Raw genomic sequence first — 22,346 nt, 5'->3', positions numbered from 1 at the left:
GTGACATGAGGATGGCGCCAGCTCCGGTGGGTGAATGGGAGCTGCGCTGCCCTGGCAGTCCTTCTCACTCACTTGGCCACGAACGGCCACGAACGGCCAGGTTCTATAGACAGGAAAAGTGGACAGAGGCAAGCACACTGGTAGATGAGGGTGGCCTTTGTATGGGTCGCTACTCTGAGTGCAGTTCCCTGAGCACCGTGCCTCAGGAAAGCCAGACTTCTACCGCAGGACTCAGGGGATATCTTTGCAGCCACACGAGGCTGACACCCTTTCAATCTGGGCTTCTGGGGTCTTCTGGGAATTATTTGCATAATAGAAGGTTTCCCGCCTTAAGTTGAAACTGCCGTTCCATCTTCTGCTAAAAGAGGGCAGCAGAGTGCTTTCTTTGCGCAGAAAACAGACAAGCAATGCAATCATCTTATCTACCGTTTCCATTTTTCTTTTCCCATGCCTTTTAAAATATCAAGAGACACGTCTACAAAAGTGCCATGCATTGGCCGGGAATCGAACCCGGGCCTCCCGCTTGGGAAGCGAGAATTCTACCACTGAACTACCAATGCCTGACAAGCAGCATTACTGCGGTAGAGCACTTGATTTAACACACCTGCCAGTTCCATGCGAATGGTCACTCGTAAACTCTTGACTTCTGCTGAAAGCCTCATTGAAGGCCTTTGCAGACGTGTGAGACTGGCACCTACTCGGGCTGGGCCTCTATGAGCTGTTTGCATAATCTGAGATTGCCCTGCTTCCAGTCAAGGCGCAGCGGCCCCTTCTACTAAAAGGGATCAGCAGAGTGATCGCTAGTAGCAGAAATAAGGCAAGCAAGGCAATCAAGGCTTGTTTTTTTGTTCGGTCTCTTCCTTTTCACGATGCTTCAAAGTCAACGAAAGGTACATGTGCAAAACGCTCATGCATTGGCCGGGAATCGAACCCGGGCCTCCCACGTGGCAGGCGAGAATTCTACCACTGAACCACCAATGCCTTACATGCTGCACACTGGCGCTACAGTGCTCTGGACCATTGCAGCCCAGAGCAGCTGATTTAACAGAGCACTGCAGTGACATGAGGATGGCGCCAGCTCCGGTGGGTGAATGGGAGCTGCGCTGCCCTGGCAGTCCTTCTCACTCACTTGGCCACGAACGGCCACGAACGGCCAGGTTCTATAGACAGGAAAAGTGGACAGAGGCAAGCACACTGGTAGATGAGGGTGGCCTTTGTATGGGTCACTACTCTGAGTGCAGTTCCCTGAGCACCGTGCCTCAGGAAAGCCAGACTTCTACCGCAGGACTCAGGGGATATCTTTGCAGCCACACGAGGCTGACACCCTTTCAATCTGGGCTTCTGGGGTCTTCTGGGAATTATTTGCATAATAGAAGGTTTCCCGCCTTAAGTTGAAACTGCAGTTCCATCTTCTGCTAAAAGAGGGCAGCAGAGTGCTTTCTTTGCGCAGAAAACAGACAAGCAATGCAATCATCTTATCTACCGTTTCCATTTTTCTTTTCCCATGCCTTTTAAAATATCAAGAGACACGTCTACAAAAGTGCCATGCATTGGCCGGGAATCAAACCCGGGCCTCCCGCGTGGCAGGCGAGAATTCTACCACTGAACCACCAATGCCTTACATGCTGCACACTGGCGCTACAGTGCTCTGGACCATTGCAGGCCAGAGCAGCTGATTTAACAGAGCACTGCAGTGACATGAGGATGGCGCCAGCTCCGGTGGGTGAATGGGAGCTGCGCTGCCCTGGCAGTCCTTCTCACTCACTTGGCCACGAACGGCCAGGTTCTATAGACAGGAAAAGTGGACAGAGGCAAGCACACTGGTAGATGAGGGTGGCCTTTGTATGGGTCGCTACTCTGAGTGCAGTTCCCTGAGCACCGTGCCTCAGGAAAGCCAGACTTCTACCGCAGGACTCAGGGGATATCTTTGCAGCCACACAAGGCTGACACCCTTTCAATCTGGGCTTCTGGGGTCTTCTGGGAATTATTTGCATAATAGGTTTCCCGCCTTAAGTTGAAACTGCCGTTCCATCTTCTGCTAAAAGAGGGCAGCAGAGTGCTTTCTTTGCGCAGAAAACAGACAAGCAATGCAATCATCTTATCTACCGTTTCCATTTTTCTTTTCCCATGCCTTTTAAAATATCAAGAGACACGTCTACAAAAGTGCCATGCATTGGCCGGGAATCGAACCCGGGCCTCCCACTTGGGAAGCGAGAATTCTACCACTGAGCTACCAATGCCTGACAAGCAGCATTACTGCGGTAGAGCACTTGATTTAACACACCTGCCAGTTCCATGCGAATGGTCACTCGTAAACTCTTGACTTCTGCTGAAAGCCTCATTGAAGGCCTTTGCAGACGTGTGAGACTGGCACCTACTCGGGCTGGGCCTCTATGAGCGTTTTGCATAATCTGAGATTGCCCTGCTTCCAGTCAAGGCGCAGCGGCCCCTTCTACTAAAAGGGATCAGCAGAGTGATCGCTAGTAGCAGAAATAAGGCAAGCAAGGCAATCAAGGCTTGTTTTTTTGTTCGGTCTCTTCCTTTTCACGATGCTTCAAAGTCAACGAAAGGTACATGTGCAAAACGCTCATGCATTGGCCGGGAATCGAACCCGGGCCTCCCGCGTGGCAGGCGAGAATTCTACCACTGAACCACCAATGCCTTACATGCTGCACACTGGCGCTACAGTGCTCTGGACCATTGCAGCCCAGAGCAGCTGATTTAACAGAGCACTGCAGTGACATGAGGATGGCGCCAGCTCCGGTGGGTGAATGGGAGCTGCGCTGCCCTGGCAGTCCTTCTCACTCACTTGGCCACGAACGGCCACGAACGGCCAGGTTCTATAGACAGGAAAAGTGGACAGAGGCAAGCACACTGGTAGATGAGGGTGGCCTTTGTATGGGTCGCTACTCTGAGTGCAGTTCCCTGAGCACCGTGCCTCAGGAAAGCCAGACTTCTACCGCAGGACTCAGGGGATATCTTTGCAGCCACACGAGGCTGACACCCTTTCAATCTGGGCTTCTGGGGTCTTCTGGGAATTATTTGCATAATAGAAGGTTTCCCGCCTTAAGTTGAAACTGCAGTTCCATCTTCTGCTAAAAGAGGGCAGCAGATTGCTTTCTTTGCGCAGAAAACAGACAAGCAATGCAATCATCTTATCTACCGTTTCCATTTTTCTTTTCCCATGCCTTTTAAAATATCAAGAGACACGTCTACAAAAGTGCCATGCATTGGCCGGGAATCGAACCCGGGCCTCCCGCTTGGGAAGCGAGAATTCTACCACTGAACTACCAATGCTTGACAAGCAGCATTACTGCGGTAGAGCGCTTGATTTAACACACCTGCCAGTTCCATGCGAATGGTCACTCGTAAACTCTTGACTTCTGCTGAAAGCCTCATTGAAGGCCTTTGCAGACGTGTGAGACTGGCACCTACTCGGGCTGGGCCTCTATGAGCGTTTTGCATAATCTGAGATTGCCCTGCTTCCAGTCAAGGCGCAGCGGCCCCTTCTACTAAAAGGGATCAGCAGAGTGATCGCTAGTAGCAGAAATAAGGCAAGCAAGGCAATCAAGGCTTGTTTTTTTGTTCGGTCTCTTCCTTTTCACGATGCTTCAAAGTCAACGAAAGGTACATGTGCAAAACACTCATGCATTGGCCGGGAATCGAACCCGGGCCTCCCGCGTGGCAGGCGAGAATTCTACCACTGAACCACCAATGCCTTACATGCTGCACACTGGCGCTACAGTGCTCTGGACCATTGCAGCCCAGAGCAGCTGATTTAACAGAGCACTGCAGTGACATGAGGATGGCGCCAGCTCCGGTGGGTGAATGGGAGCTGCGCTGCCCTGGCAGTCCTTCTCACTCACTTGGCCACGAACGGCCACGAACGGCCAGGTTCTATAGACAGGAAGAGTGGACAGAGGCAAGCACACTGGTAGATGAGGGTGGCCTTTGTATGGGTCGCTACTCTGAGTGCAGTTCCCTGAGCACCGTGCCTCAGGAAAGCCAGACTTCTACCGCAGGACTCAGGGGATATCTTTGCAGCCACACGAGGCTGACACCCTTTCAATCTGGGCTTCTGGGGTCTTCTGGGAATTATTTGCATAATAGAAGGTTACCCGCCTTAAGTTGAAACTGCCGTTCCATCTTCTGCTAAAAGAGGGCAGCAGAGTGCTTTCTTTGCGCAGAAAACAGACAAGCAATGCAATCATCTTATCTACCGTTTCCATTTTTCTTTTCCCATGCCTTTTAAAATATCAAGAGACACGTCTACAAAAGTGCCATGCATTGGCCGGGAATCGAACCCGGGCCTCCCGCTTGGGAAGAGAGAATTCTACCACTGAACTACCAATGCCTGACAAGCAGCATTACTGCGGTAGAGCACTTGATTTAACACACCTGCCAGTTCCATGCGAATGGTCACTCGTAAACTCTTGACTTCTGCTGAAAGCCTCATTGAAGGCCTTTGCAGACGTGTGAGACTGGCACCTACTCGGGCTGGGCCTCTATGAGCTGTTTGCATAATCTGAGATTGCCCTGCTTCCAGTCAAGGCGCAGCGGCCCCTTCTACTAAAAGGGATCAGCAGAGTGATCGCTAGTAGCAGAAATAAGGCAAGCAAGGCAATCAAGGCTTGTTTTTTTGTTCGGTCTCTTCCTTTTCACGATGCTTCAAAGTCAACGAAAGGTACATGTGCAAAACGCTCATGCATTGGCCGGGAATCGAACCCGGGCCTCCCACGTGGCAGGCGAGAATTCTACCACTGAACCACCAATGCCTTACATGCTGCACACTGGCGCTACAGTGCTCTGGACCATTGCAGCCCAGAGCAGCTGATTTAACAGAGCACTGCAGTGACATGAGGATGGCGCCAGCTCCGGTGGGTGAATGGGAGCTGCGCTGCCCTGGCAGTCCTTCTCACTCACTTGGCCACGAACGGCCAGGTTCTATAGACAGGAAAAGTGGACAGAGGCAAGCACACTGGTAGATGAGGGTGGCCTTTGTATGGGTCGCTACTCTGAGTGCAGTTCCCTGAGCACCGTGCCTCAGGAAAGCCAGACTTCTACCGCAGGACTCAGGGGATATCTTTGCAGCCACACAAGGCTGACACCCTTTCAATCTGGGCTTCTGGGGTCTTCTGGGAATTATTTGCATAATAGGTTTCCCGCCTTAAGTTGAAACTGCCGTTCCATCTTCTGCTAAAAGAGGGCAGCAGAGTGCTTTCTTTGCGCAGAAAACAGACAAGCAATGCAATCATCTTATCTACCGTTTCCATTTTTCTTTTCCCATGCCTTTTAAAATATCAAGAGACACGTCTACAAAAGTGCCATGCATTGGCCGGGAATCGAACCCGGGCCTCCCACTTGGGAAGCGAGAATTCTACCACTGAGCTACCAATGCCTGACAAGCAGCATTACTGCGGTAGAGCACTTGATTTAACACACCTGCCAGTTCCATGCGAATGGTCACTCGTAAACTCTTGACTTCTGCTGAAAGCCTCATTGAAGGCCTTTGCAGACGTGTGAGACTGGCACCTACTCGGGCTGGGCCTCTATGAGCGTTTTGCATAATCTGAGATTGCCCTGCTTCCAGTCAAGGCGCAGCGGCCCCTTCTACTAAAAGGGATCAGCAGAGTGATCGCTAGTAGCAGAAATAAGGCAAGCAAGGCAATCAAGGCTTGTTTTTTTGTTCGGTCTCTTCCTTTTCACGATGCTTCAAAGTCAACGAAAGGTACATGTGCAAAACGCTCATGCATTGGCCGGGAATCGAACCCGGGCCTCCCGCGTGGCAGGCGAGAATTCTACCACTGAACCACCAATGCCTTACATGCTGCACACTGGCGCTACAGTGCTCTGGACCATTGCAGCCCAGAGCAGCTGATTTAACAGAGCACTGCAGTGACATGAGGATGGCGCCAGCTCCGGTGGGTGAATGGGAGCTGCGCTGCCCTGGCAGTCCTTCTCACTCACTTGGCCACGAACGGCCACGAACGGCCAGGTTCTATAGACAGGAAAAGTGGACAGAGGCAAGCACACTGGTAGATGAGGGTGGCCTTTGTATGGGTCGCTACTCTGAGTGCAGTTCCCTGAGCACCGTGCCTCAGGAAAGCCAGACTTCTACCGCAGGACTCAGGGGATATCTTTGCAGCCACACGAGGCTGACACCCTTTCAATCTGGGCTTCTGGGGTCTTCTGGGAATTATTTGCATAATAGAAGGTTTCCCGCCTTAAGTTGAAACTGCAGTTCCATCTTCTGCTAAAAGAGGGCAGCAGATTGCTTTCTTTGCGCAGAAAACAGACAAGCAATGCAATCATCTTATCTACCGTTTCCATTTTTCTTTTCCCATGCCTTTTAAAATATCAAGAGACACGTCTACAAAAGTGCCATGCATTGGCCGGGAATCGAACCCGGGCCTCCCGCTTGGGAAGCGAGAATTCTACCACTGAACTACCAATGCTTGACAAGCAGCATTACTGCGGTAGAGCGCTTGATTTAACACACCTGCCAGTTCCATGCGAATGGTCACTCGTAAACTCTTGACTTCTGCTGAAAGCCTCATTGAAGGCCTTTGCAGACGTGTGAGACTGGCACCTACTCGGGCTGGGCCTCTATGAGCGTTTTGCATAATCTGAGATTGCCCTGCTTCCAGTCAAGGCGCAGCGGCCCCTTCTACTAAAAGGGATCAGCAGAGTGATCGCTAGTAGCAGAAATAAGGCAAGCAAGGCAATCAAGGCTTGTTTTTTTGTTCGGTCTCTTCCTTTTCACGATGCTTCAAAGTCAACGAAAGGTACATGTGCAAAACACTCATGCATTGGCCGGGAATCGAACCCGGGCCTCCCGCGTGGCAGGCGAGAATTCTACCACTGAACCACCAATGCCTTACATGCTGCACACTGGCGCTACAGTGCTCTGGACCATTGCAGCCCAGAGCAGCTGATTTAACAGAGCACTGCAGTGACATGAGGATGGCGCCAGCTCCGGTGGGTGAATGGGAGCTGCGCTGCCCTGGCAGTCCTTCTCACTCACTTGGCCACGAACGGCCATGAACGGCCAGGTTCTATAGACAGGAAGAGTGGACAGAGGCAAGCACACTGGTAGATGAGGGTGGCCTTTGTATGGGTCGCTACTCTGAGTGCAGTTCCCTGAGCACCGTGCCTCAGGAAAGCCAGACTTCTACCGCAGGACTCAGGGGATATCTTTGCAGCCACACGAGGCTGACACCCTTTCAATCTGGGCTTCTGGGGTCTTCTGGGAATTATTTGCATAATAGAAGGTTACCCGCCTTAAGTTGAAACTGCCGTTCCATCTTCTGCTAAAAGAGGGCAGCAGAGTGCTTTCTTTGCGCAGAAAACAGACAAGCAATGCAATCATCTTATCTACCGTTTCCATTTTTCTTTTCCCATGCCTTTTAAAATATCAAGAGACACGTCTACAAAAGTGCCATGCATTGGCCGGGAATCGAACCCGGGCCTCCCGCTTGGGAAGAGAGAATTCTACCACTGAACTACCAATGCCTGACAAGCAGCATTACTGCGGTAGAGCACTTGATTTAACACACCTGCCAGTTCCATGCGAATGGTCACTCGTAAACTCTTGACTTCTGCTGAAAGCCTCATTGAAGGCCTTTGCAGACGTGTGAGACTGGCACCTACTCGGGCTGGGCCTCTATGAGCTGTTTGCATAATCTGAGATTGCCCTGCTTCCAGTCAAGGCGCAGCGGCCCCTTCTACTAAAAGGGATCAGCAGAGTGATCGCTAGTAGCAGAAATAAGGCAAGCAAGGCAATCAAGGCTTGTTTTTTTGTTCGGTCTCTTCCTTTTCACGATGCTTCAAAGTCAACGAAAGGTACATGTGCAAAACGCTCATGCATTGGCCGGGAATCGAACCCGGGCCTCCCGCGTGGCAGGCGAGAATTCTACCACTGAACCACCAATGCCTTATATGCTGCACACTGGCGCTACAGTGCTCTGGACCATTGCAGCCCAGAGCAGCTGATTTAACAGAGCACTGCAGTGACATGAGGATGGCGCCAGCTCCGGTGGGTGAATGGGAGCTGCGCTGCCCTGGCAGTCCTTCTCACTCACTTGGCCACGAACGGCCATGAACGGCCAGGTTCTATAGACAGGAAAAGTGGACAGAGGCAAGCACACTGGTAGATGAGGGTGGCCTTTGTATGGGTCGCTACTCTGAGTGCAGTTCCCTGAGCACCGTGCCTCAGGAAAGCCAGACTTCTACCGCAGGACTCAGGGGATATCTTTGCAGCCACACGAGGCTGACACCCTTTCAATCTGGGCTTCTGGGGTCTTCTGGGAATTATTTGCATAATAGAAGGTTTCCCGCCTTAAGTTGAAACTGCAGTTCCATCTTCTGCTAAAAGAGGGCAGCAGATTGCTTTCTTTGCGCAGAAAACAGACAAGCAATGCAATCATCTTATCTACCGTTTCCATTTTTCTTTTCCCATGCCTTTTAAAATATCAAGAGACACGTCTACAAAAGTGCCATGCATTGGCCGGGAATCGAACCCGGGCCTCCCGCTTGGGAAGCGAGAATTCTACCACTGAACTACCAATGCTTGACAAGCAGCATTACTGCGGTAGAGCGCTTGATTTAACACACCTGCCAGTTCCATGCGAATGGTCACTCGTAAACTCTTGACTTCTGCTGAAAGCCTCATTGAAGGCCTTTGCAGACGTGTGAGACTGGCACCTACTCGGGCTGGGCCTCTATGAGCGTTTTGCATAATCTGAGATTGCCCTGCTTCCAGTCAAGGCGCAGCGGCCCCTTCTACTAAAAGGGATCAGCAGAGTGATCGCTAGTAGCAGAAATAAGGCAAGCAAGGCAATCAAGGCTTGTTTTTTTGTTCGGTCTCTTCCTTTTCACGATGCTTCAAAGTCAACGAAAGGTACATGTGCAAAACACTCATGCATTGGCCGGGAATCGAACCCGGGCCTCCCGCGTGGCAGGCGAGAATTCTACCACTGAACCACCAATGCCTTACATGCTGCACACTGGCGCTACAGTGCTCTGGACCATTGCAGCCCAGAGCAGCTGATTTAACAGAGCACTGCAGTGACATGAGGATGGCGCCAGCTCCGGTGGGTGAATGGGAGCTGCGCTGCCCTGGCAGTCCTTCTCACTCACTTGGCCACGAACGGCCACGAACGGCCAGGTTCTATAGACAGGAAAAGTGGACAGAGGCAAGCACACTGGTAGATGAGGGAGGCCTTTGTATGGGTCGCTACTCTGAGTGCAGTTCCCTGAGCACCGTGCCTCAGGAAAGCCAGACTTCTACCGCAGGACTCAGGGGATATCTTTGCAGCCACACGAGGCTGACACCCTTTCAATCTGGGCTTCTGGGGTCTTCTGGGAATTATTTGCATAATAGAAGGTTTCCCGCCTTAAGTTGAAACTGCCGTTCCATCTTCTGCTAAAAGAGGGCAGCAGAGTGCTTTCTTTGCGCAGAAAACAGACAAGCAATGCAATCATCTTATCTACCGTTTCCATTTTTCTTTTCCCATGCCTTTTAAAATATCAAGAGACACGTCTACAAAAGTGCCATGCATTGGCCGGGAATCGAACCCGGGCCTCCCGCTTGGGAAGCGAGAATTCTACCACTGAACTACCAATGCCTGACAAGCAGCATTACTGCGGTAGAGCACTTGATTTAACACACCTGCCAGTTCCATGCGAATGGTCACTCGTAAACTCTTGACTTCTGCTGAAAGCCTCATTGAAGGCCTTTGCAGACGTGTGAGACTGGCACCTACTCGGGCTGGGCCTCTATGAGCTGTTTGCATAATCTGAGATTGCCCTGCTTCCAGTCAAGGCGCAGCGGCCCCTTCTACTAAAAGGGATCAGCAGAGTGATCGCTAGTAGCAGAAATAAGGCAAGCAAGGCAATCAAGGCTTGTTTTTTTGTTCGGTCTCTTCCTTTTCACGATGCTTCAAAGTCAACGAAAGGTACATGTGCAAAACGCTCATGCATTGGCCGGGAATCGAACCCGGGCCTCCCGCGTGGCAGGCGAGAATTCTACCACTGAACCACCAATGCCTTACATGCTGCACACTGGCGCTACAGTGCTCTGGACCATTGCAGCCCAGAGCAGCTGATTTAACAGAGCACTGCAGTGACATGAGGATGGCGCCAGCTCCGGTGGGTGAATGGGAGCTGCGCTGCCCTGGCAGTCCTTCTCACTCACTTGGCCACGAACGGCCAGGTTCTATAGATAGGAAAAGTGGACAGAGGCAAGCACACTGGTAGATGAGGGTGGCCTTTGTATGGGTCGCTACTCTGAGTGCAGTTCCCTGAGCACCGTGCCTCAGGAAAGCCAGACTTCTACCGCAGGACTCAGGGGATATCTTTGCAGCCACACGAGGCTGACACCCTTTCAATCTGGGCTTCTGGGGTCTTCTGGGAATTATTTGCATAATAGGTTTCCCGCCTTAAATTGAAACTGCCGTTCCATCTTCTGCTAAAAGAGGGCAGCAGAGTGCTTTCTTTGCGCAGAAAACAGACAAGCAATGCAATCATCTTATCTACCGTTTCCATTTTTCTTTTCCCATGCCTTTTAAAATATCAAGAGACACGTCTACAAAAGTGCCATGCATTGGCCGGGAATCGAACCCGGGCCTCCCGCTTGGGAAGCGAGAATTCTACCACTGAACTACCAATGCCTGACAAGCAGCATTACTGCGGTAGAGCACTTGATTTAACACACCTGCCCGTTCCATGCGAATGGTCACTCGTAAACTCTTGACTTCTGCTGAAAGCCTCATTGAAGGCCTTTGCAGACGTGTGAGACTGGCACCTACTCGGGCTGGGCCTCTATGAGCGTTTTGCATAATCTGAGATTGCCCTGCTTCCAGTCAAGGCGCAGCGGCCCCTTCTACTAAAAGGGATCAGCAGAGTGATCGCTAGTAGCAGAAATAAGGCAAGCAAGGCAATCAAGGCTTGTTTTTTTGTTCGGTCTCTTCCTTTTCACGATGCTTCAAAGTCAACGAAAGGTACATGTGCAAAACGCTCATGCATTGGCCGGGAATCGAACCCGGGCCTCCCGCGTGGCAGGCGAGAATTCTACCACTGAACCACCAATGCCTTACATGCTGTACACTGGCGCTACAGTGCTCTGGACCATTGCAGCCCAGAGCAGCTGATTTAACAGAGCACTGCAGTGACATGAGGATGGCGCCAGCTCCGGTGGGTGAATGGGAGCTGCGCTGCCCTGGCAGTCCTTCTCACTCACTTGGCCACGAACGGCCACGAACGGCCAGGTTCTATAGACAGGAAAAGTGGACAGAGGCAAGCACACTGGTAGATGAGGGTGGCCTTTGTATGGGTCGCTACTCTGAGTGCAGTTCCCTGAGCACCGTGCCTCAGGAAAGCCAGACTTCTACCGCAGGACTCAGGGGATATCTTTGCAGCCACACGAGGCTGACACCCTTTCAATCTGGGCTTCTGGGGTCTTCTGGGAATTATTTGCATAATAGAAGGTTTCCCGCCTTAAGTTGAAACTGCAGTTCCATCTTCTGCTAAAAGAGGGCAGCAGATTGCTTTCTTTGCGCAGAAAACAGACAAGCAATGCAATCATCTTATCTACCGTTTCCATTTTTCTTTTCCCATGCCTTTTAAAATATCAAGAGACACGTCTACAAAAGTGCCATGCATTGGCCGGGAATCGAACCCGGGCCTCCCGCTTGGGAAGCGAGAATTCTACCACTGAACTACCAATGCTTGACAAGCAGCATTACTGCGGTAGAGCGCTTGATTTAACACACCTGCCAGTTCCATGCGAATGGTCACTCGTAAACTCTTGACTTCTGCTGAAAGCCTCATTGAAGGCCTTTGCAGACGTGTGAGACTGGCACCTACTCGGGCTGGGCCTCTATGAGCGTTTTGCATAATCTGAGATTGCCCTGCTTCCAGTCAAGGCGCAGCGGCCCCTTCTACTAAAAGGGATCAGCAGAGTGATCACTAGTAGCAGAAATAAGGCAAGCAAGGCAATCAAGGCTTGTTTTTTTGTTCGGTCTCTTCCTTTTCACGATGCTTCAAAGTCAACGAAAGGTACATGTGCAAAACACTCATGCATTGGCCGGGAATCGAACCCGGGCCTCCCGCGTGGCAGGCGAGAATTCTACCACTGAACCACCAATGCCTTACATGCTGCACACTGGCGCTACAGTGCTCTGGACCATTGCAGCCCAGAGCAGCTGATTTAACAGAGCACTGCAGTGACATGAGGATGGCGCCAGCTCCGGTGGGTGAATGGGAGCTGCGCTGCCCTGGCAGTCCTTCTCACTCACTTGGCCACGAACGGCCACGAACGGCCAGGTTCTATAGACAGGAAAAGTGGACAGAGGCAAGCACACTGGTAGATGAGGGTGGCCTTTGTATGGGTCGCTACTCTGAGTGCAGTTCCCTGAGCACCGTGCCTCAGGAAAGCCAGACTTCTACCGCAGGACTCAGGGGATATCTTTGCAGCCACACGAGGCTGACACCCTTTCAATCTGGGCTTCTGGGGTCTTCTGGGAATTATTTGCATAATAGAAGGTTTCCCGCCTTAAGTTGAAACTGCCGTTCCATCTTCTGCTAAAAGAGGGCAGCAGAGTGCTTTCTTTGCGCAGAAAACAGACAAGCAATGCAATCATCTTATCTACCGTTTCCATTTTTCTTTTCCCATGCCTTTTAAAATATCAAGAGACACGTCTACAAAAGTGCGATGCATTGGCCGGGAATCGAACCCGGGCCTCCCGCTTGGGAAGCGAGAATTCTACCACTGAACTACCAATGCCTGACAAGCAGCATTACTGCGGTAGAGCACTTGATTTAACACACCTGCCAGTTCCATGCGAATGGTCACTCGTAAACTCTTGACTTCTGCTGAAAGCCTCATTGAAGGCCTTTGCAGACGTGTGAGACTGGCACCTACTCGGGCTGGGCCTCTATGAGCTGTTTGCATAATCTGAGATTGCCCTGCTTCCAGTCAAGGCGCAGCGGCCCCTTCTACTAAAAGGGATCAGCAGAGTGATCGCTAGTAGCAGAAATAAGGCAAGCAAGGCAATCAAGGCTTGTTTTTTTGTTCGGTCTCTTCCTTTTCACGATGCTTCAAAGTCAACGAAAGGTACATGTGCAAAACGCTCATGCATTGGCCGGGAATCGAACCCGGGCCTCCCGCGTGGCAGGCGAGAATTCTACCACTGAACCACCAATGCCTTACATGCTGCACACTGGTGCTACAGTGCTCTGGACCATTGCAGCCCAGAGCAGCTGATTTAACAGAGCACTGCAGTGACATGAGGATGGCGCCAGCTCCGGTGGGTGAATGGGAGCTGCGCTGCCCTGGCAGTCCTTCTCACTCACTTGGCCACGAACGGCCAGGTTCTATAGACAGGAAAAGTGGACAGAGGCAAGCACACTGGTAGATGAGGGTGGCCTTTGTATGGGTCGCTACTCTGAGTGCAGTTCCCTGAGCACCGTGCCTCAGGAAAGCCAGACTTCTACCGCAGGACTCAGGGGATATCTTTGCAGCCACACGAGGCTGACACCCTTTCAATCTGGGCTTCTGGGGTCTTCTGGGAATTATTTGCATAATAGGTTTCCCGCCTTAAGTTGAAACTGCCGTTCCATCTTCTGCTAAAAGAGGGCAGCAGAGTGCTTTCTTTGCGCAGAAAACAGACAAGCAATGCAATCATCTTATCTACCGTTTCCATTTTTCTTTTCCCATGCCTTTTAAAATATCAAGAGACACGTCTACAAAAGTGCCATGCATTGGTCGGGAATCGAACCCGGGCCTCCCGCTTGGGAAGCGAGAATTCTACCACTGAACTACCAATGCTTGACAAGCAGCATTACTGCGGTAGAGCGCTTGATTTAACACACCTGCCAGTTCCATGCGAATGGTCACTCGTAAACTCTTGACTTCTGCTGAAAGCCTCATTGAAGGCCTTTGCAGACGTGTGAGACTGGCACCTACTCGGGCTGGGCCTCTATGAGTGTTTTGCATAATCTGAGATTGCCCTGCTTCCAGTCAAGGCGCAGCGGCCCCTTCTACTAAAAGGGATCAGCAGAGTGATCGCTAGTAGCAGAAATAAGGCAAGCAAGGCAATCAAGGCTTGTTTTTTTGTTCGGTCTCTTCCTTTTCACGATGCTTCAAAGTCAACGAAAGGTACATGTGCAAAACGCTCATGCATTGGCCTGGAATCGAACCCGGGCCTCCCGCGTGGCAGGCGAGAATTCTACCACTGAACCACCAATGCCTTACATGCTGCACACTGGCGCTACAGTGCTCTGGACCATTGCAGCCCAGAGCAGCTGATTTAACAGAGCACTGCAGTGACATGAGGATGGCGCCAGCTCCGGTGGGTGAATGGGAGCTGCGCTGCCCTGGCAGTCCTTCTCACTCACTTGGCCACGAACGGCCACGAACGGCCAGGTTCTATAGACAGGAAAAGTGGACAGAGGCAAGCACACTGGTAGATGAGGGTGGCCTTTGTATGGGTCGCTACTCTGAGTGCAGTTCCCTGAGCACCGTGCCTCAGGAAAGCCAGACTTCTACCGCAGGACTCAGGGGATATCTTTGCAGCCACACGAGGCTGACACCCTTTCAATCTGGGCTTCTGGGGTCTTCTGGGAATTATTTGCATAATAGAAGGTTTCCCGCCTTAAGTTGAAACTGCCGTTCCATCTTCTGCTAAAAGAGGGCAGCAGAGTGCTTTCTTTGCGCAGAAAACAGACAAGCAATGCAATCATCTTATCTACCGTTTCCATTTTTCTTTTCCCATGCCTTTTAAAATATCAAGAGACACGTCTACAAAAGTGCCATGCATTGGCCGGGAATCGAACCCGGGCCTCCCGCTTGGGAAGCGAGAATTCTACCACTGAACTACCAATGCCTGACAAGCAGCATTACTGCGGTAGAGCACTTGATTTAACACACCTGCCAGTTCCATGCGAATGGTCACTCGTAAACTCTTGACTTCTGCTGAAAGCCTCATTGAAGGCCTTTGCAGACGTGTGAGACTGGCACCTACTCGGGCTGGGCCTCTATGAGCTGTTTGCATAATCTGAGATTGCCCTGCTTCCAGTCAAGGCGCAGCGGCCCCTTCTACTAAAAGGGATCAGCAGAGTGATCGCTAGTAGCAGAAATAAGGCAAGCAAGGCAATCAAGGCTTGTTTTTTTGTTCGGTCTCTTCCTTTTCACGATGCTTCAAAGTCAACGAAAGGTACATGTGCAAAACGCTCATGCATTGGCCGGGAATCGAACCCGGGCCTCCCGCGTGGCAGGCGAGAATTCTACCACTGAACCACCAATGCCTTACATGCTGCACACTGGCGCTACAGTGCTCTGGACCATTGCAGCCCAGAGCAGCTGATTTAACAGAGCACTGCAGTGACATGAGGATGGCGCCAGCTCCGGTGGGTGAATGGGAGCTGCGCTGCCCTGGCAGTCCTTCTCACTCACTTGGCCACGAACGGCCACGAACGGCCAGGTTCTATAGACAGGAAAAGTGGACAGAGGCAAGCACACTGGTAGATGAGGGTGGCCTTTGTATGGGTCGCTACTCTGAGTGCAGTTCCCTGAGCACCGTGCCTCAGGAAAGCCAGACTTCTACCGCAGGACTCAGGGGATATCTTTGCAGCCACACGAGGCTGACACCCTTTCAATCTGGGCTTCTGGGGTCTTCTGGGAATTATTTGCATAATAGAAGGTTTCCCGCCTTAAGTTGAAACTGCAGTTCCATCTTCTGCTAAAAGAGGGCAGCAGATTGCTTTCTTTGCGCAGAAAACAGACAAGCAATGCAATCATCTTATCTACCGTTTCCATTTTTCTTTTCCCATGCCTTTTAAAATATCAAGAGACACGTCTACAAAAGTGCCATGCATTGGCCGGGAATCGAACCCGGGCCTCCCGCTTGGGAAGCGAGAATTCTACCACTGAACTACCAATGCTTGACAAGCAGCATTACTGCGGTAGAGCGCTTGATTTAACACACCTGCCAGTTCCATGCGAATGGTCACTCGTAAACTCTTGACTTCTGCTGAAAGCCTCATTGAAGGCCTTTGCAGACGTGTGAGACTGGCACCTACTCGGGCTGGGCCTCTATGAGCGTTTTGCATAATCTGAGATTGCCCTGCTTCCAGTCAAGGCGCAGCGGCCCCTTCTACTAAAAGGGATCAGCAGAGTGATCGCTAGTAGCAGAAATAAGGCAAGCAAGGCAATCAAGGCTTGTTTTTTTGTTCGGTCTCTTCCTTTTCACGATGCTTCAAAGTCAACGAAAGGTACATGTGCAAAACGCTCATGCATTGGCCGGGAATCGAACCCGGGCCTCCCGCGTGGCAGGCGAGAATTCTACCACTGAACCACCAATGCCTTACATGCTGCACACTGGCGCTACAGTGCTCTGGACCATTGCATCCCAGAGCAGCTGATTTAACAGAGCACTGCAGTGACATGAGGATGGCGCCAGCTCCGGTGGGTGAATGGGAGCTGCGCTGCCCTGGCAGTCCTTCTCACTCACTTGGCCACGAACGGCCACGAACGGCCAGGTTCTATAGACAGGAAGAGTGGACAGAGGCACGCACACTGGTAGATGAGGGTGGCCTTTGTATGGGTCGCTACTCTGAGTGCAGTTCCCTGAGCACCGTGCCTCAGGAAAGCCAGACTTCTACCGCAGGACTCAGGGGATATCTTTGCAGCCACACGAGGCTGACACCCTTTCAATCTGGGCTTCTGGGGTCTTCTGGGAATTATTTGCATAATAGAAGGTTTCCCGCCTTAAGTTGAAACTGCCGTTCCATCTTCTGCTAAAAGAGGGCAGCAGAGTGCTTTCTTTGCGCAGAAAACAGACAAGCAATGCAATCATCTTATCTACCGTTTCCATTTTTCTTTTCCCATGCCTTTTAAAATATCAAGAGACACGTCTACAAAAGTGCCATGCATTGGCCGGGAATCGAACCCGGGCCTCCCGCTTGGGAAGCGAGAATTCTACCACTGAACTACCAATGCCTGACAAGCAGCATTACTGCGGTAGAGCACTTGATTTAACACACCTGCCAGTTCCATGCGAATGGTCACTCGTAAACTCTTGACTTCTGCTGAAAGCCTCATTGAAGGCCTTTGCAGACGTGTGAGACTGGCACCTACTCGGGCTGGGCCTCTATGAGCTGTTTGCATAATCTGAGATTGCCCTGCTTCCAGTCAAGGCGCAGCGGCCCCTTCTACTAAAAGGGATCAGCAGAGTGATCGCTAGTAGCAGAAATAAGGCAAGCAAGGCAATCAAGGCTTGTTTTTTTGTTCGGTCTCTTCCTTTTCACGATGCTTCAAAGTCAACGAAAGGTACATGTGCAAAACGCTCATGCATTGGCCGGGAATCGAACCCGGGCCTCCCGCGTGGCAGGCGAGAATTCTAACACTGAACCACCAATGCCTTACATGCTGCACACTGGCGCTACAGTGCTCTGGACCATTGCAGCCCAGAGCAGCTGATTTAACAGAGCACTGCAGTGACATGAGGATGGCGCCAGCTCCGGTGGGTGAATGGGAGCTGCGCTGCCCTGGCAGTCCTTCTCACTCACTTGGCCACGAACGGCCACGAACGGCCAGGTTCTATAGACAGGAAAAGTGGACAGAGGCAAGCACACTGGTAGATGAGGGTGGCCTTTGTATGGGTCGCTACTCTGAGTGCAGTTCCCTGAGCACCGTGCCTCAGGAAAGCCAGACTTCTACCGCAGGACTCAGGGGATATCTTTGCAGCCACACGAGGCTGACACCCTTTCAATCTGGGCTTCTGGGGTCTTCTGGGAATTATTTGCATAATAGGTTTCCCGCCTTAAGTTGAAACTGCCGTTCCATCTTCTGCTAAAAGAGGGCAGCAGAGTGCTTTCTTTGCGCAGAAAACAGACAAGCAATGCAATCATCTTATCTACCGTTTCCATTTTTCTTTTCCCATGCCTTTTAAAATATCAAGAGACACGTCTACAAAAGTGCCATGCATTGGCCGGGAATCGAACCCGGGCCTCCCGCTTGGGAAGCGAGAATTCTACCACTGAACTACCAATGCTTGACAAGCAGCATTACTGCGGTAGAGCGCTTGATTTAACACACCTGCCAGTTCCATGCGAATGGTCACTCGTAAACTCTTGACTTCTGCTGAAAGCCTCATTGAAGGCCTTTGCAGACGTGTGAGACTGGCACCTACTCGGGCTGGGCCTCTATGAGTGTTTTGCATAATCTGAGATTGCCCTGCTTCCAGTCAAGGCGCAGCGGCCCCTTCTACTAAAAGGGATCAGCAGAGTGATCGCTAGTAGCAGAAATAAGGCAAGCAAGGCAATCAAGGCTTGTTTTTTTGTTCGGTCTCTTCCTTTTCACGATGCTTCAAAGTCAACGAAAGGTACATGTGCAAAACGCTCATGCATTGGCCGGGAATCGAACCCGGGCCTCCCGCGTGGCAGGCGAGAATTCTACCACTGAACCACCAATGCCTTACATGCTGCACACTGGCGCTACAGTGCTCTGGACCATTGCAGCCCAGAGCAGCTGATTTAACAGAGCACTGCAGTGACATGAGGATGGCGCCAGCTCCGGTGGGTGAATGGGAGCTGCGCTGCCCTGGCAGTCCTTCTCACTCACTTGGCCACGAACGGCCAGGTTCTATAGACAGGAAAAGTGGACAGAGGCAAGCACACTGGTAGATGAGGGTGGCCTTTGTATGGGTCGCTACTCTGAGTGCAGTTCCCTGAGCACCGTGCCTCAGGAAAGCCAGACTTCTACCGCAGGACTCAGGGGATATCTTTGCAGCCACACGAGGCTGACACCCTTTCAATCTGGGCTTCTGGGGTCTTCTGGGAATTATTTGCATAATAGGTTTCCCGCCTTAAATTGAAACTGCCGTTCCATCTTCTGCTAAAAGAGGGCAGCAGAGTGCTTTCTTTGCGCAGAAAACAGACAAGCAATGCAATCATCTTATCTACCGTTTCCATTTTTCTTTTCCCATGCCTTTTAAAATATCAAGAGACACGTCTACAAAAGTGCCATGCATTGGCCGGGAATCGAACCCGGGCCTCCCGCTTGGGAAGCGAGAATTCTACCACTGAACTACCAATGCCTGACAAGCAGCATTACTGCGGTAGAGCACTTGATTTAACACACCTGCCAGTTCCATGCGAATGGTCACTCGTAAACTCTTGACTTCTGCTGAAAGCCTCATTGAAGGCCTTTGCAGACGTGTGAGACTGGCACCTACTCGGGCTGGGCCTCTATGAGCGTTTTGCATAATCTGAGATTGCCCTGCTTCCAGTCAAGGCGCAGCGGCCCCTTCTACTAAAAGGGATCAGCAGAGTGATCGCTAGTAGCAGAAATAAGGCAAGCAAGGCAATCAAGGCTTGTTTTTTTGTTCGGTCTCTTCCTTTTCACGATGCTTCAAAGTCAACGAAAGGTACATGTGCAAAACGCTCATGCATTGGCCGGGAATCGAACCCGGGCCTCCCGCGTGGCAGGCGAGAATTCTACCACTGAACCACCAATGCCTTACATGCTGTACACTGGCGCTACAGTGCTCTGGACCATTGCAGCCCAGAGCAGCTGATTTAACAGAGCACTGCAGTGACATGAGGATGGCGCCAGCTCCGGTGGGTGAATGGGAGCTGCGCTGCCCTGGCAGTCCTTCTCACTCACTTGGCCACGAACGGCCACGAACGGCCAGGTTCTATAGACAGGAAAAGTGGACAGAGGCAAGCACACTGGTAGATGAGGGTGGCCTTTGTATGGGTCGCTACTCTGAGTGCAGTTCCCTGAGCACCGTGCCTCAGGAAAGCCAGACTTCTACCGCAGGACTCAGGGGATATCTTTGCAGCCACACGAGGCTGACACCCTTTCAATCTGGGCTTCTGGGGTCTTCTGGGAATTATTTGCATAATAGAAGGTTTCCCGCCTTAAGTTGAAACTGCCGTTCCATCTTCTGCTAAAAGAGGGCAGCAGAGTGCTTTCTTTGCGCAGAAAACAGACAAGCAATGCAATCATCTTATCTACCGTTTCCATTTTTCTTTTCCCATGCCTTTTAAAATATCAAGAGACACGTCTACAAAAGTGCCATGCATTGGCCGGGAATCGAACCCGGGCCTCCCACTTGGGAAGTGAGAATTCTACCACTGAGCTACCAATGCCTGACAAGCAGCATTACTGCGGTAGAGCACTTGATTTAACACACCTGCCAGTTCCATGCGAATGGTCACTCGTAAACTCTTGACTTCTGCTGAAAGCCTCATTGAAGGCCTTTGCAGACGTGTGAGACTGGCACCTACTCGGGCTGGGCCTCTATGAGCTGTTTGCATAATCTGAGATTGCCCTGCTTCCAGTCAAGGCGCAGCGGCCCCTTCTACTAAAAGGGATCAGCAGAGTGATCGCTAGTAGCAGAAATAAGGCAAGCAAGGCAATCAAGGCTTGTTTTTTTGTTCGGTCTCTTCCTTTTCACGATGCTTCAAAGTCAACGAAAGGTACATGTGCAAAACGCTCATGCATTGGCCGGGAATCGAACCCGGGCCTCCCGCGTGGCAGGCGAGAATTCTACCACTGAACCACCAATGCCTTACATGCTGCACACTGGCGCTACAGTGCTCTGGACCATTGCAGCCCAGAGCAGCTGATTTAACAGAGCACTGCAGTGACATGAGGATGGCGCCAGCTCCGGTGGGTGAATGGGAGCTGCGCTGCCCTGGCAGTCCTTCTCACTCACTTGGCCACGAACGGCCAGGTTCTATAGACAGGAAAAGTGGACGGAGGCAAGCACACTGGTAGATGAGGGTGGCCTTTGTATGGGTCGCTACTCTGAGTGCAGTTCCCTGAGCACCGTGCCTCAGGAAAGCCAGACTTCTACTGCAGGACTCAGGGGATATCTTTGCAGCCACACGAGGCTGACACCCTTTCAATCTGGGCTTCTGGGGTCTTCTGGGAATTATTTGCATAATAGAAGGTTTCCCGCCTTAAGTTGAAACTGCAGTTCCATCTTCTGCTAAAAGAGGGCAGCAGATTGCTTTCTTTGCGCAGAAAACAGACAAGCAATGCAATCATCTTATCTACCGTTTCCATTTTTCTTTTCCCATGCCTTTTAAAATATCAAGAGACACGTCTACAAAAGTGCCATGCATTGGCCGGGAATCGAACCCGGGCCTCCCGCTTGGGAAGCGAGAATTCTACCACTGAACTACCAATGCTTGACAAGCAGCATTACTGCGGTAGAGCGCTTGATTTAACACACCTGCCAGTTCCATGCGAATGGTCACTCGTAAACTCTTGACTTCTGCTGAAAGCCTCATTGAAGGCCTTTGCAGACGTGTGAGACTGGCACCTACTCGGGCTGGGCCTCTATGAGCGTTTTGCATAATCTGAGATTGCCCTGCTTCCAGTCAAGGCGCAGCGGCCCCTTCTACTAAAAGGGATCAGCAGAGTGATCACTAGTAGCAGAAATAAGGCAAGCAAGGCAATCAAGGCTTGTTTTTTTGTTCGGTCTCTTCCTTTTCACGATGCTTCAAAGTCAACGAAAGGTACATGTGCAAAACACTCATGCATTGGCCGGGAATCGAACCCGGGCCTCCCGCGTGGCAGGCGAGAATTCTACCACTGAACCACCAATGCCTTACATGCTGCACACTGGCGCTACAGTGCTCTGGACCATTGCAGCCCAGAGCAGCTGATTTAACAGAGCACTGCAGTGACATGAGGATGGCGCCAGCTCCGGTGGGTGAATGGGAGCTGCGCTGCCCTGGCAGTCCTTCTCACTCACTTGGCCACGAACGGCCACGAACGGCCAGGTTCTATAGACAGGAAAAGTGGACAGAGGCAAGCACACTGGTAGATGAGGGTGGCCTTTGTATGGGTCGCTACTCTGAGTGCAGTTCCCTGAGCACCGTGCCTCAGGAAAGCCAGACTTCTACCGCAGGACTCAGGGGATATCTTTGCAGCCACACGAGGCTGACACCCTTTCAATCTGGGCTTCTGGGGTCTTCTGGGAATTATTTGCATAATAGAAGGTTTCCCGCCTTAAGTTGAAACTGCAGTTCCATCTTCTGCTAAAAGAGGGCAGCAGATTGCTTTCTTTGCGCAGAAAACAGACAAGCAATGCAATCATCTTATCTACCGTTTCCATTTTTCTTTTCCCATGCCTTTTAAAATATCAAGAGACACGTCTACAAAAGTGCCATGCATTGGCCGGGAATCGAACCCGGGCCTCCCGCTTGGGAAGCGAGAATTCTACCACTGAACTACCAATGCTTGACAAGCAGCATTACTGCGGTAGAGCGCTTGATTTAACACACCTGCCAGTTCCATGCGAATGGTCACTCGTAAACTCTTGACTTCT

General features: G+C 51.4%; 32 non-coding genes across 32 annotated transcripts; all 32 read right to left on the bottom strand.

The window, feature by feature from the left end:
- Positions 1 to 489: 489 nt before the first annotated feature.
- Positions 490 to 560, bottom strand: TRNAG-CCC (transfer RNA glycine (anticodon CCC)). Its single transcript has one exon. It is a non-coding gene; the product is annotated as a tRNA-Gly (tRNA).
- A 2,030-nt stretch (positions 561 to 2,590) lies between these two features.
- On the bottom strand, positions 2,591 to 2,661 carry TRNAG-GCC (transfer RNA glycine (anticodon GCC)). Its single transcript has one exon. It is a non-coding gene; the product is annotated as a tRNA-Gly (tRNA).
- Positions 2,662 to 3,226: 565 nt separating this feature from the next.
- Positions 3,227 to 3,297, bottom strand: TRNAG-CCC (transfer RNA glycine (anticodon CCC)). Its single transcript has one exon. It is a non-coding gene; the product is annotated as a tRNA-Gly (tRNA).
- Positions 3,298 to 3,647: 350 nt separating this feature from the next.
- On the bottom strand, positions 3,648 to 3,718 carry TRNAG-GCC (transfer RNA glycine (anticodon GCC)). The gene has a single exon. It is a non-coding gene; the product is annotated as a tRNA-Gly (tRNA).
- Positions 3,719 to 5,748: 2,030 nt separating this feature from the next.
- TRNAG-GCC (transfer RNA glycine (anticodon GCC)) lies at positions 5,749 to 5,819 on the bottom strand. The gene has a single exon. It is a non-coding gene; the product is annotated as a tRNA-Gly (tRNA).
- Positions 5,820 to 6,384: 565 nt separating this feature from the next.
- Positions 6,385 to 6,455, bottom strand: TRNAG-CCC (transfer RNA glycine (anticodon CCC)). The gene has a single exon. It is a non-coding gene; the product is annotated as a tRNA-Gly (tRNA).
- Positions 6,456 to 6,805: 350 nt separating this feature from the next.
- Positions 6,806 to 6,876, bottom strand: TRNAG-GCC (transfer RNA glycine (anticodon GCC)). The gene has a single exon. It is a non-coding gene; the product is annotated as a tRNA-Gly (tRNA).
- A 986-nt stretch (positions 6,877 to 7,862) lies between these two features.
- Positions 7,863 to 7,933, bottom strand: TRNAG-GCC (transfer RNA glycine (anticodon GCC)). The gene has a single exon. It is a non-coding gene; the product is annotated as a tRNA-Gly (tRNA).
- A 565-nt stretch (positions 7,934 to 8,498) lies between these two features.
- On the bottom strand, positions 8,499 to 8,569 carry TRNAG-CCC (transfer RNA glycine (anticodon CCC)). Its single transcript has one exon. It is a non-coding gene; the product is annotated as a tRNA-Gly (tRNA).
- Positions 8,570 to 8,919: 350 nt separating this feature from the next.
- Positions 8,920 to 8,990, bottom strand: TRNAG-GCC (transfer RNA glycine (anticodon GCC)). The gene has a single exon. It is a non-coding gene; the product is annotated as a tRNA-Gly (tRNA).
- Positions 8,991 to 9,555: 565 nt separating this feature from the next.
- TRNAG-CCC (transfer RNA glycine (anticodon CCC)) lies at positions 9,556 to 9,626 on the bottom strand. The gene has a single exon. It is a non-coding gene; the product is annotated as a tRNA-Gly (tRNA).
- A 350-nt stretch (positions 9,627 to 9,976) lies between these two features.
- On the bottom strand, positions 9,977 to 10,047 carry TRNAG-GCC (transfer RNA glycine (anticodon GCC)). The gene has a single exon. It is a non-coding gene; the product is annotated as a tRNA-Gly (tRNA).
- A 552-nt stretch (positions 10,048 to 10,599) lies between these two features.
- On the bottom strand, positions 10,600 to 10,670 carry TRNAG-CCC (transfer RNA glycine (anticodon CCC)). The gene has a single exon. It is a non-coding gene; the product is annotated as a tRNA-Gly (tRNA).
- Positions 10,671 to 11,020: 350 nt separating this feature from the next.
- Positions 11,021 to 11,091, bottom strand: TRNAG-GCC (transfer RNA glycine (anticodon GCC)). The gene has a single exon. It is a non-coding gene; the product is annotated as a tRNA-Gly (tRNA).
- A 565-nt stretch (positions 11,092 to 11,656) lies between these two features.
- Positions 11,657 to 11,727, bottom strand: TRNAG-CCC (transfer RNA glycine (anticodon CCC)). Its single transcript has one exon. It is a non-coding gene; the product is annotated as a tRNA-Gly (tRNA).
- A 350-nt stretch (positions 11,728 to 12,077) lies between these two features.
- Positions 12,078 to 12,148, bottom strand: TRNAG-GCC (transfer RNA glycine (anticodon GCC)). The gene has a single exon. It is a non-coding gene; the product is annotated as a tRNA-Gly (tRNA).
- Positions 12,149 to 12,713: 565 nt separating this feature from the next.
- Positions 12,714 to 12,784, bottom strand: TRNAG-CCC (transfer RNA glycine (anticodon CCC)). The gene has a single exon. It is a non-coding gene; the product is annotated as a tRNA-Gly (tRNA).
- Positions 12,785 to 13,134: 350 nt separating this feature from the next.
- On the bottom strand, positions 13,135 to 13,205 carry TRNAG-GCC (transfer RNA glycine (anticodon GCC)). Its single transcript has one exon. It is a non-coding gene; the product is annotated as a tRNA-Gly (tRNA).
- Positions 13,206 to 13,757: 552 nt separating this feature from the next.
- TRNAG-CCC (transfer RNA glycine (anticodon CCC)) lies at positions 13,758 to 13,828 on the bottom strand. Its single transcript has one exon. It is a non-coding gene; the product is annotated as a tRNA-Gly (tRNA).
- A 986-nt stretch (positions 13,829 to 14,814) lies between these two features.
- Positions 14,815 to 14,885, bottom strand: TRNAG-CCC (transfer RNA glycine (anticodon CCC)). The gene has a single exon. It is a non-coding gene; the product is annotated as a tRNA-Gly (tRNA).
- A 350-nt stretch (positions 14,886 to 15,235) lies between these two features.
- Positions 15,236 to 15,306, bottom strand: TRNAG-GCC (transfer RNA glycine (anticodon GCC)). Its single transcript has one exon. It is a non-coding gene; the product is annotated as a tRNA-Gly (tRNA).
- A 565-nt stretch (positions 15,307 to 15,871) lies between these two features.
- TRNAG-CCC (transfer RNA glycine (anticodon CCC)) lies at positions 15,872 to 15,942 on the bottom strand. The gene has a single exon. It is a non-coding gene; the product is annotated as a tRNA-Gly (tRNA).
- Positions 15,943 to 16,292: 350 nt separating this feature from the next.
- TRNAG-GCC (transfer RNA glycine (anticodon GCC)) lies at positions 16,293 to 16,363 on the bottom strand. The gene has a single exon. It is a non-coding gene; the product is annotated as a tRNA-Gly (tRNA).
- A 565-nt stretch (positions 16,364 to 16,928) lies between these two features.
- TRNAG-CCC (transfer RNA glycine (anticodon CCC)) lies at positions 16,929 to 16,999 on the bottom strand. The gene has a single exon. It is a non-coding gene; the product is annotated as a tRNA-Gly (tRNA).
- Positions 17,000 to 17,982: 983 nt separating this feature from the next.
- Positions 17,983 to 18,053, bottom strand: TRNAG-CCC (transfer RNA glycine (anticodon CCC)). Its single transcript has one exon. It is a non-coding gene; the product is annotated as a tRNA-Gly (tRNA).
- Positions 18,054 to 18,403: 350 nt separating this feature from the next.
- TRNAG-GCC (transfer RNA glycine (anticodon GCC)) lies at positions 18,404 to 18,474 on the bottom strand. The gene has a single exon. It is a non-coding gene; the product is annotated as a tRNA-Gly (tRNA).
- A 552-nt stretch (positions 18,475 to 19,026) lies between these two features.
- Positions 19,027 to 19,097, bottom strand: TRNAG-CCC (transfer RNA glycine (anticodon CCC)). Its single transcript has one exon. It is a non-coding gene; the product is annotated as a tRNA-Gly (tRNA).
- A 350-nt stretch (positions 19,098 to 19,447) lies between these two features.
- TRNAG-GCC (transfer RNA glycine (anticodon GCC)) lies at positions 19,448 to 19,518 on the bottom strand. The gene has a single exon. It is a non-coding gene; the product is annotated as a tRNA-Gly (tRNA).
- Positions 19,519 to 20,504: 986 nt separating this feature from the next.
- On the bottom strand, positions 20,505 to 20,575 carry TRNAG-GCC (transfer RNA glycine (anticodon GCC)). Its single transcript has one exon. It is a non-coding gene; the product is annotated as a tRNA-Gly (tRNA).
- Positions 20,576 to 21,130: 555 nt separating this feature from the next.
- TRNAG-CCC (transfer RNA glycine (anticodon CCC)) lies at positions 21,131 to 21,201 on the bottom strand. Its single transcript has one exon. It is a non-coding gene; the product is annotated as a tRNA-Gly (tRNA).
- Positions 21,202 to 21,551: 350 nt separating this feature from the next.
- Positions 21,552 to 21,622, bottom strand: TRNAG-GCC (transfer RNA glycine (anticodon GCC)). The gene has a single exon. It is a non-coding gene; the product is annotated as a tRNA-Gly (tRNA).
- Positions 21,623 to 22,187: 565 nt separating this feature from the next.
- On the bottom strand, positions 22,188 to 22,258 carry TRNAG-CCC (transfer RNA glycine (anticodon CCC)). The gene has a single exon. It is a non-coding gene; the product is annotated as a tRNA-Gly (tRNA).
- Between the last annotated feature and the right edge of the window lie 88 nt (positions 22,259 to 22,346).

Source organism: Ambystoma mexicanum, unplaced genomic scaffold (genome assembly GCF_040938575.1).
Source record: "Ambystoma mexicanum isolate Mex_15411 unplaced genomic scaffold, UKY_AmexF1_1 Mex_scaf52, whole genome shotgun sequence".
NCBI lineage: Eukaryota > Metazoa > Chordata > Amphibia > Caudata > Ambystomatidae > Ambystoma > Ambystoma mexicanum.
Note: the sequence above shows the minus strand (reverse complement) of the source record. Positions and strands in the feature narration are given on the sequence as shown.